We start from the raw sequence: 13,654 nt of genomic DNA on the forward strand, positions 1-13,654 counted from the left end.
CGAGTTCTGCGTGCAGATACCATCCATGGCCCAAAGACATCTAGGCCAACGAAGGTGAAAGGCGGCTCAGCACTCAATCTGTCAGAGGGCAGGTCGTCCATTTGTTGATGTACCTGTTTTCCTCTGATTTTCCGACATTGCACACAGCGATGTAGTGACCCTGCTGCACGTCTTTTCATACCTATGATCCAAAGCCCTGCAGACCGTAACTTGCCTTCTGTGATCTGCCTGCCTTGGTGCTCGGTTTTTTCATGAAAGTGCCGGTTCAGTAGATCAGTGATATGTTGTTTAGTGGGAATGATGCAAGGATGTTGCTCTGAAGCTGCAATCTTGGCTTGATTTAAACGACCACCGACTCTCAGCAAACCGAAGCCGTCCATTACTGGATTCAAGTGGGCAATGGAGCTTTTCAGAGGGATCTGCTGCTTGTGGTGTAGGCATTCCCATTCAGTACTGAATACGCTCTGCTGGACGTAACGTATTATAAGGGACTCACAGTGAGAAATGTCCTCGGCAGAGAGTGGTTTATGGCAGACGTGCCAGCCGTGACAGTCTTTGTCTCCAAGTGAGTTGTGATATGATCTCGCAAAGTGGACTAACCTTGCTATAGTCTTGACGAGTCTCATCCAATTGGAGAAGCGTTCAAAGTGCTGGCAACCGAGGCTGGAGGTTGGTTTAGTGTTCGTCGCCAAGGCACTGACCTCGGAGCGGACATCTGGTTCGCCATCCGAACCCAACATGATCTGGATTGTTGGGACCCATCACCTTCAAGTAGGCGACAGCTGCAATGGCTTCTGTGGATGCGTCTGAGAACACATGGAGTTCCGTCCTAGTGCTGGCAGCAAGTGAGGTTCTGAGGTAGCATCTTGGTATATGGATTTCATCCAAGGCACACAAAGACTGCTTCCAGGTTTCCCATTTCGGTTCCTTCTCAGGAGGCAGTGGGACATCCCACTCCTTGACGGTTTCGGAAAGCTGTCTCAGAAGGGATTTGCCTTGTATGGTAATTGGTGCTACGAACCCCAGTGGGTCGTATAAGCTATTCACCACTGACAGGACACCACGTTTAGTGAATGGTTTGTCTGCACAGTTGATTTGGAAACTGAAGGTATCGACTGACAGGTTCCACCTCAACCTTCTCTGCACAGGTGGACAGTCTGGTCCCAGGTCTATGTCTTTGAATCCTGGTGCGTGGGCACTTGAATCAAAGGCTCTCATGACAGCCAGGCTGTTTGAAGCAATTTTGTGCAATCTAAACTTAGCTTGGTTCAGCATACCTTGGGTCCTCTTGAGTAGATCGATAGCCGCTTCTTCTGTGGGCAGAGATTTTAGTCCATCATCTACATAGAAGTCTTTCTCTACAAAGTCTCTGGCATCTGTTCCATATTTGGACTCTCCTCCTTGTGCGGTTCTCCGCAGGTCATAGGTTGCCACTGCTGGGGAAGGGCTGTTCCCGAATACGTGCACCTTCATGCGATACTCCACCATCTCTTTGCTGGGATCATTGTCCTTGTACCATAGGAACTTGAGGAAATTCCTGTGGTCCTCTCTGACTATGAAACAGTGGATCATCTGTTTACTACAGACCGCCTGTGCAAGCTGAAGATATGGATAAACTCTTTATGCATCAAATGGCCAGTTCTCCAAAAAATATGACATAGTTGTCATGGGAGATTTCAACTATCCAGACATTTGTTGGGAATCTCTCTCAGGCAAATCTAACAGGTCAAGGAAATTCTTATCCTCTCTTGCTGACAACTTTATCTTCCAAAAGGTAGGGGAGAAAACAAGGGGAACTGCTACCTTGGATCTAATCCTTATAAACAGGGAGGAAATGGTTGAGGAGGTAAAAGTGGCTGGGACCCTAGGAGGTAGTGACCATGCTATTTTAGAATTTTGGATAACTAGAGGAGGAAGACCTGTGAAGACTCAGACGTCAAGGTTAGATTTCAATACAAAAAGGGTGGGGGAACAAGAGGCGCAATAGTGACACTACAATGTGAGTGGTGTAATGCAGTTCCACTCACCTATTCCAGTTGTGTGACCCACAACTGGCTTGAAGACATAACACAGTAACAGCTGCTGCAGGACTTCCACCGACCACTCCAACGTGGAAAAACTGCCAGAGAATATGGGAAGCAAGGTGTGCCACAGTCCCCGCTGCTGAGTCCACAAAATCACCTGGGATGCAAGATGTTGTAACAAAGTACTTCTTTATTCCTTCCTACGCGTTTCGGCGCCCTTCCTGGCACCTTCCTCAGGGATCTGAGGAAGGTGCCAGGAAGGGCGCCGAAACGCGTAGAAAGGAATAAAGAAGTACTTTGTTACAACATCTTGCATCCCAGGTGATTTTGTGGACTCAGCAGCGCGGACTGTGGCACACCTGTATGTCAGTACCTGGATAAGAATGAAGTGATTAAACAGAGTCAGCATGGGTTTGTAACTAATAAGTCATGTAAGACTAACTTAAATTCCTTCTATGATGGAATCACTGATTGGGTGGATCAAGGAAATGCTGTAGATATAGTATTTCTTGACTTCAGCAAAGCATTTGACAAAGTATCTCATACAATCCTTTTTGAAAAAATGACTAAGTATGGAATGGACAAGGCAACTGTTAGGTGGATTCATAACTGGCTTAGTGATCGGACCCAAAGAGTGGTCGTAAATGGCTGCACATCCAGTTGGAAGAACGTCTCAAGTGGGGTACCACAGGGCTCTGTCCTGGGCCCTGTATTGTTCAACATCTTTATCAACGATTTAGATGAAGGAATTGAGGGTAAACTGATTAAATTTGCTGATGACACAAAGCTAGGAGGGATAGCTAATACTAGAGAAGAGAGAGAGGATTCAAAAAGATATAAATAAACTTGAGAAGTGGGCAGCAACTAACAGAATGGTTTTTAACAGGGAAAAATGCAAAGTACTACATCTGGGCAATAAAAATGGAAAAAGCATATACAGAATGGGAGGAATAGGGCTAAGCAACAGCACATGTGAAAAAGACTTGGGTATACTAATAGATCACAGACTGAATATGAGTCAACAGTGTGATGCAGCAGCAAAAAAGGCAAATGCAATTCTAGGATGTATTAACAGAAGCATACAGTCTAGATCACATGAAGTCATTATTTCCCTCTACTCCTCTTTGGTCAGACCTCATCTGGAATATTGTGTCCAGTTTGGGGCACCACATTTTAAAAAAGACATCAACAAACTGGAGCAAGTTCAGAAAAGAGCGACCAGAATGGTGAACGGTCTGCAAACCCTGTCTTATGAGGAAAGGTTGCAGGATTTGGGAATGTTTAGTTTGCAAAAGAGAAGACTGAGAGGAGACTTAATAGCTGTCTACAAATATCTAAAGGGCTGTCACATTGTAGAAGGATCAACTTTATTCTCATTTGCACAAGGAAAGACTAGAAGCAATGGGATGAAACTGAATGGGAGGAGACACAGATTAGATATTAGAAAAAACTTTTTGACAGTTAGAGTGATCAATGAGTGGACCAAGCTGCCACGAGAAGTGGTGAGTTCTCCTTCAATGGAAGTCTTCAAACAGGCTGGACAGACATCTGACTGGGATGATTTAGCGAATCCTGCTTTGAGCAGGGGGTTGGACCAGATGGCCCAGGAGGTCCCTTCCAACTCTACGATTCTATGATTCTATGATTCTATGTTCAATGTAAGCGGTGATGGCGATGGGCTCTTTCCGGAACCTCATCAACACCCCTACTAGGTTGTTTGTAAGGTTAGGACCCGTGAGGAAGACATCGTTGAGAGATACACCTTGATGTTTGACGCTTGAATCAAAGACAATTCTAATTTGCTTAGGTTTCCGTGGGTGATATACTCCGAATGAGGGTAGGTACCAGCACTCCTCGTTTTCCTTTAAGGGAGGCGCTGGCTCCTCATGGTTATTCATGAAGGTGACAATGTGTTCTTTCATCTCCAGTTTGTTGCTAAGTGTGCGCTGGAGAGGGTTGAATCTGAACAAGGCTTGTTCACGATTGTTCGGGAGTCTTACCATGGTAGCTCGGAAGGGTAGGAGAAAAACCCAGTAATTGGTCTCGTCCTTAAAGAACTCATTGGCCATTATCCTGACAAATTCCTTGTCTTCCATTGACGGGGCTACTTTGTTGTCATCCTTAGTTGTATGAAACACCGATCTTCCCAAGTCATCTGCATTGGGAGAAAGAATGACATCAGGCAGCTGTACGGGATCTGGAGGCTTCTCTTTCACCTCATAGTGATGAGGGCATGGTTTGCAGAAAGTAGCTCATCCGTCTCTGCGTACATAGGTCTTAAAGGAATCGACTCTTGTTCGGTCCAAGCACACATTTCCTATGATTACCCACCCCATGTCGAGTCTCTGTGCATAGGGGGCATAGTCAAGACCATTACACTGTTGGCGGACCTTATGTATCCTAAAATTGTCTCTGCCGAGCAGAAGTAGGATTTCAGCATCTGAGTCCATAGGTGGGATAACGCTGACTAGGTGCCTTAGGTGTGGTTGGTGGAACGCAGCTTCTCGGGTAGGAATCTCATTCCTTTGGCTGGGTATTTGATCCCATTCGATTAGCGTAGGTAAGGGTATTTCTATGCCTCCGTTGACAGGAGAAGCATTGAAACCTTGTGCCCTCCTGCCGCTAGTCTCTATGCGGCCTGAGCAAGTGTTCAGAGTATATGGCGTTGCTGGTCCCTTGATTCCAAAGGCTTCAAAGAACTTAGGTCCAGCCAGGGATCGATTGCTCTGATCATCAATGATGGCATACATTTTTACTGCCTTCTCTGGTTGCCCTTCTGGATAAACTTTGATTAGGCATATCCTGGCACAGCATTTATCACTTTGGCTCTCCCCACATACCTCAGAGCATGACCAGGAGACAGCCATGGTAGACTTGGCATTATTCTGTGGCTCCCCGCCATGGCTTGTAGCCGAACTAGAGGTAACTGCGACTGCTGAATCGCTGGTGGCTGAGGTTGGATGCAAAGCTGATGGGTGTTTGTCACTATGACACTCTTCACACTTAATGGCAGATTTACAGTTCTTGGCCATGTGTTCTAATGAGGCGCAGCACTTGAAACATACCCCAAGTTCATTGAGGATTTTCTTGCACTCCTGCATGGTTTTTTCTATGGCTTCAGCGCTGCCATAGGTTCTTTCGAGTCTCAGCCAGGCAGCAGCGAGACCTGCTTCAGCCTGCCCCACGTAGACGGTCCGAAGACTCTTGATACGGTTCGTGGAGTCAGGACCAAACCATTTTACCATGAGGTCGAGCTCCTGTTCTGCAGATAGATTGAGGTCAGCTATGGTGGCCTTGAAGTTGCTTTCCAGGCTCTGTAGTTCTCTGCACAGTCGTCAAACTTTGAGAGGCTGGTGCTGATTAGATCTTTGCTCACCATAAACCTGGCTAACACGGGCATATCCGATCCTTCACTCCTTGTTACCATGTTAGCTTGTGTTGCCTCTCGGGCGTATAAGCTGTGTGGTGTGGAAGGGTGAATTGTTCCCGGGTAGAATGATGTTGCTGCAGTGTTGAGCTGTGGTTTAACCTCTGGAGATTTCGATGACTGCGGCTTGAACTGTGGAGATGGACTGGAGTGCATCTTGTGGTCATCTTGTGATGATTGCTGCTCCTGAGGGGACACATTATGGTGTTGGTCTTGGGTCTCTGCAGATGCTGTGGGTAACACTGGCACCGTAAGTTGGGCTGACTTGGACGTTTCAACATTGTTGGGTTGAACGTCGCTGGAGAAGGTGTGTGCTGCAGATATCTGTTTCTGCACGTAATCACTGGTACGGACAGCTGGGTCCTCTTCTTCCAGTGGTGGTAGGCAAATCGGGTCGAGGTTTTGCTTCAATGCTTGCTCGAGTAATTTTATTTCAGCTAATGCGATTTTTCCTCCATTTCTATTTGAAGAATCTTTGCAAGAGTTTCTGCTTCTGTTTGAAGGATCTTTGCTTGGGCCTCTGCTTCTGCTTTCTTGGCTTCTGCCTCTGCCTCAGCTTTTGCTTTCTTGGCTTCTGCCTCTGTGTGACGCTCAGGAGCAAACTACGTCCGAGAGTGGACCCTCTGGGTCGCGGATCTGGAGCCCCTGGGCCGAGCGCGCCAGGTGATGACCAACCCCTATACAGGGATCGTTAGGGGCAAGACCACAGGGGTCAGAACCGCGACAGCTGGTACCAAGAGGGACAGCTCAGGGAGAAACCAGGCTCGAGGCAGGACAAGGAACTACGGACAAAGACAAGGGTACCTAGGTGGGAGCATCAGAGGAAGGAGAAACCCAGCAGAAAAGCCCGTGGGGCGATGGGGCGAGGCACAGCGGGGAAACGGACAGACGAGGAAACCTTAGGGGGAATTAAGCAAGAGAATCCGGACTGGAGTAGACAGGGAGAGCAGGAGGGCAGGGAACAGACCGGGGAAAGAATACCAGCAGGCAGGGACAGACAGGGAGGACAGAACAGACCAGGGGAACCGAGGCAAGGAGGAGGGACGGACACAACACAGAAATAGATGCAGCGACGAATACCAAGAAGTAGGACAAGAAAGTAGGAGTGCGGCCAGAACAGTGCGGGAGATCCACACAATCACCAGGCGCCCTCCTCCTAGGGAGGACGCCTGAAGTACCTTAGCGCCTGGAAGAGCTCCTCAAGCCCGGCCCCTCAGTGCCGCCCATGGCCAGACGCCGAGGACGGACGGGCGCGCGCCCGCAACCTAAGGCCGGTGCGTGCAGCAGGAGGGAAGGCAGGACAGGCGCGCGCACGGACGGTGGCACGCAGGTGAGGAGGGGCTGCAGCAACTGCCGCCGCTGATGGAGCATCGGCGGGCATGACCGCCGATGTCACACTCTGCCTCAGCTTTCGCTTTCTTGGCTTCTGCCTCTGCTTCTGATTTCTTGGCTTCTGCCTCTGCTTCTGTTTTCTTTTCTGTGTAGGAGCGTCTTAGTTTGGATCGCTCTGCATTTAAACGGGCCTCTAGGATTCTGTCACTGAGGGCTGAAGTTCTTGAGCAGGATGATTTGCATGACCGAGCAGAGTGTTTGGATGAGCCTGACCTGTGAGATCCAGCTTCTTGCAGATAAGGCCTGTTTCACACTTCCGTTTTTTCAAATCCGTCAAAATCCGTTGTTTTCCGTAAAAAAACGGATCCGCCATTTTTTGCAGGATCCGTTTTTTTGTCCCATAGACTTCCATTACGGTTACCGCGGATCCGTCAAAAAAACGGATCCGTTTTTAAAAAAACGGATCCGTTTGCATCAGTTTCCGTCAAAAAAACGGAAACGGATCCGTTTGGCGGACACAAAAACGGAAGTGTGAAACAGGCCTAAGCGATATGGAGCTCCGCTTTATCTTTGGCTTCTTGCACAGCGGCGTCCCTTTCTCTTTCTGAGGAATCCACTTTGCTTCATTCAGATGAGGCTTCATCAATATTAGAGTCTTTTAGGAAGGCAACATACCTTGCAGATAGTCTCTTGTATCTTCTGTGGGCCGTGTCTAGCCATTTTATAGTGTCCTGTAGACTCGCTGCATCATTTTTGTGGCGTTGGATGCTTGACATGAGGGAGGTGACTCATTCCCATAGGTCGTACAGGTTGTCATTGAACGCATCCTTTGTACTGTGATAGTTTTCGACAGCCTTTATGGTTGGTTTGACAGAGCGTCTTGGTCGTGAGTCTTGATCTGTTTCTGAAGCTGGCTCTGTTTCCCCCTCTTCATAATGGACAGTATCGGGTAGTATTTGCTCTGTTTCAGCAGTGGGAGACTGTGCAGGGTCTTTTTCGGCCATTTTGATTTAAGGTGCACTGTCTCTTTAAGAAACTGAACTTTTGAATTGGGGGCTGGAAATTGCAGTGCAGCTTAGTTAAGACGTCCTGACGAGAGCCCCAATGTGTTTTTAGAGAATTGTGGGGTTTTGCAGTCCGACAATCTGCAGCAATGTTGTATAATATACAGACAGTCTCTATGCACAATGCGGTCTGGGGTGACGCTGCAGAGGTTTTTAGCAGAGCAGGGCTGCAGTATGTGAGCGGGCAGGCGGGTTAGGATATAAGGCTGATTTTTGCCGGGCTTCAAGGCAGTTTTTTGACTGTTCTGTCCGCACATGAGGTGAATGGAGGTGTACTTGATTGGGGTTGGGAAAAATTCCTACCTTCCGTTTCCTCAATGCAGAGCAGACAGGACCATTGTTGCTGTTTTGCTGTTCATGCGTCCGGAGAGATGATACACACCAGATATTGTGAAGTCCAGACTTGTTTATTGGAAATCTGGACATACAGCATATGATTGGTAATGCAGTACTTCTCCAGAAATGCAGGTATAACGACCAAGGTGGTACAGCAAGGTGAGCAACGGATTTGTATGTGGTCAAAAAACTGATGCCCCCATTATATCCAGCATTCTGTCCCATCATGTCCAGCAATCTGCCCCATTATGTCCAGCATTCTGCCCCCATTATATCCAGCATTCTTCCCCATCATCTCCAGCATTCTGCCCCATCATGTCCAGCAATCTGCCCCATCATGTCCAGCAATCTGCCTCATCATGTCCAGCAATCTGCCCCAATATGTCTAGCATTCTGCCCCATCATGTCCAGCATTCTGCCCCATCATGTCCAGCAATCTGCCCCATCATATCCATCAATCTTCCCCATCATGTCCAGCAATCTGCCCCATCATGTCCAGCAATCTGCCCCATCATGTCCAGCATTCTGCCCCATCTTGTCCAGCATTCTGCCCCATCATGTCCAGCATTCTACCCCATCATGTCCAGCAATCTGCCCCATCATGTTCAGCAATCTGCCCACATCATTTCCAGCATTCTGCCCCATCATGTCCAGCAATCTGCCCCAATCATGTCCAGCAATCTGCCCCCATCATGTCCAGCATTCTGCCCCATCATGTCCAGCATTCTGCCCCATCATGTCCAGCATTCTGCCCCATCATGTCGAGCATTCTGCCCCATCATGTCCAGCATTCTGCCCCATTATGTCCAGCAATCTGCCCCATCATATCCAGCAATCTGCCCCCATCATGTCTTGCATTCTGCCCCCATCATGTCCAGCAATCTGCCCCATCATGTCCAGCAATCTGCCCCCATCATGTACAGCAATCTGCCCCCATCATGTCCAGCATTCTGTGTTCTATACCCACATGAGGCGAATGGAGGTGTAGTTGATTGGAGTTGGGAGAGATTCCTACCTTCCGTTTCCTCAATGCAGAGTAGACAGGACCATTGTTGCTGTTTTTCTGCTCATGCGTCCGGAGAGATGATACACACCAGGTATTGTGAAGTCCAGGCTTGTTTATTGGAAATCTGGACATACAGCGTATGATTGATAATGCAGTACTTCTCCAGAAATGCAGGTATAACGACCAAGGTGGTCCAACAAGATGCAGCAAGGTGAGCAACGGATTTGTATGTGGTCAAAAAACTGATGCCTTTCACAGCCTGGGAAGCGTGTCTCTCCCAGGAGAAAGTGAAACTAGTAATGGCCACCAGCAGGAAGAGAAGGACTAACCTGACCTGGAAGTGGAAGGCATGTACTAGAACTAATTAGCTGCAGTCTGCTATACAGAAAAAGGACAGCAGGTGGCAGCAGACCAAATGCAAAACTGAACACAAAGAATGGTAACTTAACACAATCTATATAAGCATATAATCATAACTTTAGATGGAACAGCACATTCTGCCCCATTATGTCTAGCAATCTGCCCCATCATATCCAGCTCTCTGCCCCATCATATCCAACTCTCTGCCCCATCATGTCCAGCATTCTGCCCCATCATGTCCAGCAATCTGCCCCATCATGTCCAGCATTCTGCCCCATCATGTCCAGCAATCTGCCCCATCATGTCCAGCAATCTGCCCCATCATGTCCAGCAATCTTCCCCATCATGTCCAGCATTCTGCCCCCATCATGTCCAGCATTCTGCTCCATCATGTCCAGCATTCTGCCCCATCATGTCCAGCAATCTACCCCATCATGTCCAGCTATCTGCCCCATCATGTCCAGCAATCTGCCCCATCATGTCCAGCAATCTGCCCCATCATGTCCAGCAATCTGCCCCATCATGTCCAGCAATCTGCCCCTATCATGTCCAGCATTCTGCCCCATCATGTCCAGCATTCTGCCCCATCATGTCCAGCATGCTGCCCCATGATGTCCAGCAATCTGCCCCATCATGTCCAGCCTTCTGCCCCATCATGTCCAGCAATCTACCCCATCATGTCCAGCTATCTGCCCCATCATGTCCAGCAATCTGCCCCATCATGTCCAGCAATCTGCCCCATCATGTCCAGCAATCTGCCCCCATCATGTCCAGCATTCTGCCCCATCATGTCCAGCATTCTGCCCCATCATCTCCAGCAATCTGCTTTCTGCCCCCATTATGTCCAGCATTCTGCCCTCATTATGTCCGGCATTCTGCCCCCATAATGTCCAGCATTCTGCCCCCATTATGTCTGCAATCTGCCCTGGGCCACCCGGATCGCCACTTTCAATTAAAAAGAACAAAAAACAACTCTTCCTTGCCTCCAGCGGCGGGCGAGACTCCCTCCAGTCCACGCTGCTGAGGCGCGCACTCGCCGGCGACGCACAGTGACGTCAGACGCAGGTGACGGGTGCACTGCGGCTGACGTTAGCTGCCAGCCTTCGATTGGCTGGCCCACGTGTCAATAGCGTTCAGCTGCCGCAGCGCCACTAAGGGCCCGGCGGTTTAGCGTGTCTGTAGGGGCCCAGGTGAGCAGATGAGACGGGGCCCGATGCGAGCCCCCTCTGCCCACCGGGCCCCATACGCCAGTCAGGGCAGTAATGCCCTGATGGTGGCCCTGCCCGGGAGCATTGCCTTCCTGTAGACAGAACATTAGAACAACCCTTTAAATTGAATCTGTCACCCTATTTTTCGCCTAGTGCTGGCGGCGACGGAGCCTCAGACACTGCAGCCCGCGTCTGAGGCTCCATCAGTGATTGACGGCGCATCGCGAAAGCATGCTGCTTTATGGCATGCATCGCGATGCGCCACATAATGGGGCTGAATGGCAATGTTAACGGACTGCGTTACACCGCGATATACCGTTAAACGGACTGCCATAACACAGTGTGACCCCAGCCTAAGCCCCCGATGTACCCTGAAAGAATAGAAAAATGAGTTAGATTATACTCACCCAGGGGCGGTCTGGGTCCGGTTTGGGTCCAGAGGGAGTCGAGGTCCGGTCCGGCACCTCCCATCTTGCAGCAATGACGTCCTCTTCATTCATGCCCGTTGCGGACCCAAACCGGACTCGGGCCGCCCCTGGGTGAGTATAATCTAACTCATTTTTCTTCTCTTTCAGGTTACATCGGGGGCTTATCTATAGCACTACAGAATGCTTTAGACAAGCCCCTGATGGCGGTGACCGCAGCTGATAGGCGAAAAATAGGGTGACAGTTTCCCTCTAAACCTACTGTACATTCATACTGGATCTGGGAAATAATCTGGGAAAAGCCAACTTTTGCCAAAGTCCTGTAAAGAAAAAAAAGCCTGATGAAAAGTATCTAGTGGGCCTTTCCTTTTGTACATTATTCAATCCAGTTATTACATACCTACATATAAATACATGTTCTTTTTATGGATGGTACAGGGGCATACATTCACCATATGCTTATTTCTGGGAAAAATATTTTTGCAGTAAAGGAAAATAGCAGAATTTCTTCCATCTTGAGCATTAATGTCTGTCTGCAAGCATTCTGTAAATTAGAATACATTTTAGGAAGCTCCTGCTGAAAAGAGCAGAATCTAATGCTAAACCTGTAACTCCTATATATTATGCTATTACGCAATCTCCAAATATCTAAGCGCTGAATGTGGACCATCAATGTTTATGTAAAGTCTGAAACGTTTTATGTTTTTCCAGATTAGGATATATTGGACATGTACATAGTCAGACCGAGACCAAATTATTCTTGATGTGAATAAAAGAAATATAAAAATATGCTCGGATTATTTCTGTGCTTACATACACATATGGTGTCTGCTTCTAGCTGTGAAAGAGAAATACTTGTCTCTGTGGGAACAGTGCTAATATTGTCATTTCTTTCCTTGCTGCTATTCATAGACTGAGAAAAAGAAGTCAGCAATTTTATACTGCGACAATGAACCTGGATTAGGCATTTCTCCAATGGTAAAGGAAAAATTTAGAGCTAAAGAGTAAGCAGCTCAGACCTGCAGTGCCCTTCACCTTAAAAATATGTGCAAAGGTCTCTGGACCGTACATATGGCTTATATACTGTATGTAAAGTTACATGCCTGGCTGTAGAGTAATATTTGTTAGGCTCACGTAGTGAGGTGGATTAACTAAATCCCAGATCCGGGTAGGTACATGGACCCCGCACGTCGGTGTAGCAGGCAAGACCGTGGAAAGCAAATACTTGGCTCATGTAAGAATCCCAAGACCAGAATGAGGGTAGGTGCACACGAACAGTAAACACTGCGAGTTGGACACTGCATAATTGTGCTGCGTCCAACCCTCAGCGTCCAACTGTTACAACATGGTGGATGGGATTTCAAGAAATCCCATGCCTACTATGTGCCCAGAGACGCCCGCGGCTCACATGCAGAGATGGAAATGTGGCGCGTCTTTTCAGACCGCAGCATGTCACTTTATTTTGCGGAAACGCGAGCCTTCGCAAGATAAATTTCACCCGTACAATATATTGGAAGTGGTGAATCCATACAGTTCAATGAACACATGTGGATTCACCTGTGTTCAATAGACGGCAGTGCTTTGGACGCAACGGAAATGTGCTGCCTCCAAAGTGCTGCCAATTCCTGATCCTGTCCACATACCTTAACAGATGAAGTGGAGCAAGGTAAGACTAAATGCATTATGAACAGAGTCCAAATACAGGTGTTTCTCACAAAATTAGAATATCATCAAAATGTTTATTTCAGTTCTTCAATACAAAAAGGGAAACTCATATATTAAGTAGATCAGTGGTTCCCAAACTCCAGTCCTCATGGACCCCAACAGGTCATGTTTTCAGGATTTCCTTAGTATTTCACAGGTGATGGAAGTATCATCAAGGCATCAGGAATTCTCTCACATGTGTAACACTATTGAAATCCTGAAAACATGACCTATTGGGGTTCGCAAGGACTGAAGTTTGGGAACCACTGATATAGAGTCATTACAGAGTGACCTATTTCACATGTTTATTTCTGTTAATGTTGATGATTATGGCTTACAGCCAGTGAAAACCCAAAAGTCATGATCTCAGTAAATTAGAATACTTTATAACACCGGCTTGAAAAAATGATTTTAAAATCAGAACTGTTGGCCTACTGAAATGTATGTTCAGCAAATGCTCTCAATACTTGGTAGGGCCTCCATTTGCATCAATTACTGCATCAATGCGGCGTGGCATGGAGGGGATCAGCCTGTGGCACTGCTGAGGTGTTATGGAAGCCCAGGTTGCTTTGATAGCAGCCTTCAGCTCGTCTACATTTTTGGGTCTATTGTCTCATCTTCCTCTTGACAATACCCGCATAGATTCTCTATGGGGTTAAGGTCAGGTGAGTTTGCTGGCCAATCAAGCACAGTGATGCTATTGTGTTTAAACCAGGTATTGGTACTTTTGGCAGTGTGGACAGTTGCCAAGTCCTGCTGGAGAATGAA

Source organism: Dendrobates tinctorius, unplaced genomic scaffold, assembly GCF_039654945.1.
Source record: "Dendrobates tinctorius isolate UK_male_01 unplaced genomic scaffold, ASM3965494v1 ptg000075l, whole genome shotgun sequence".
Taxonomy (NCBI): Eukaryota; Metazoa; Chordata; class Amphibia; order Anura; family Dendrobatidae; genus Dendrobates; species Dendrobates tinctorius.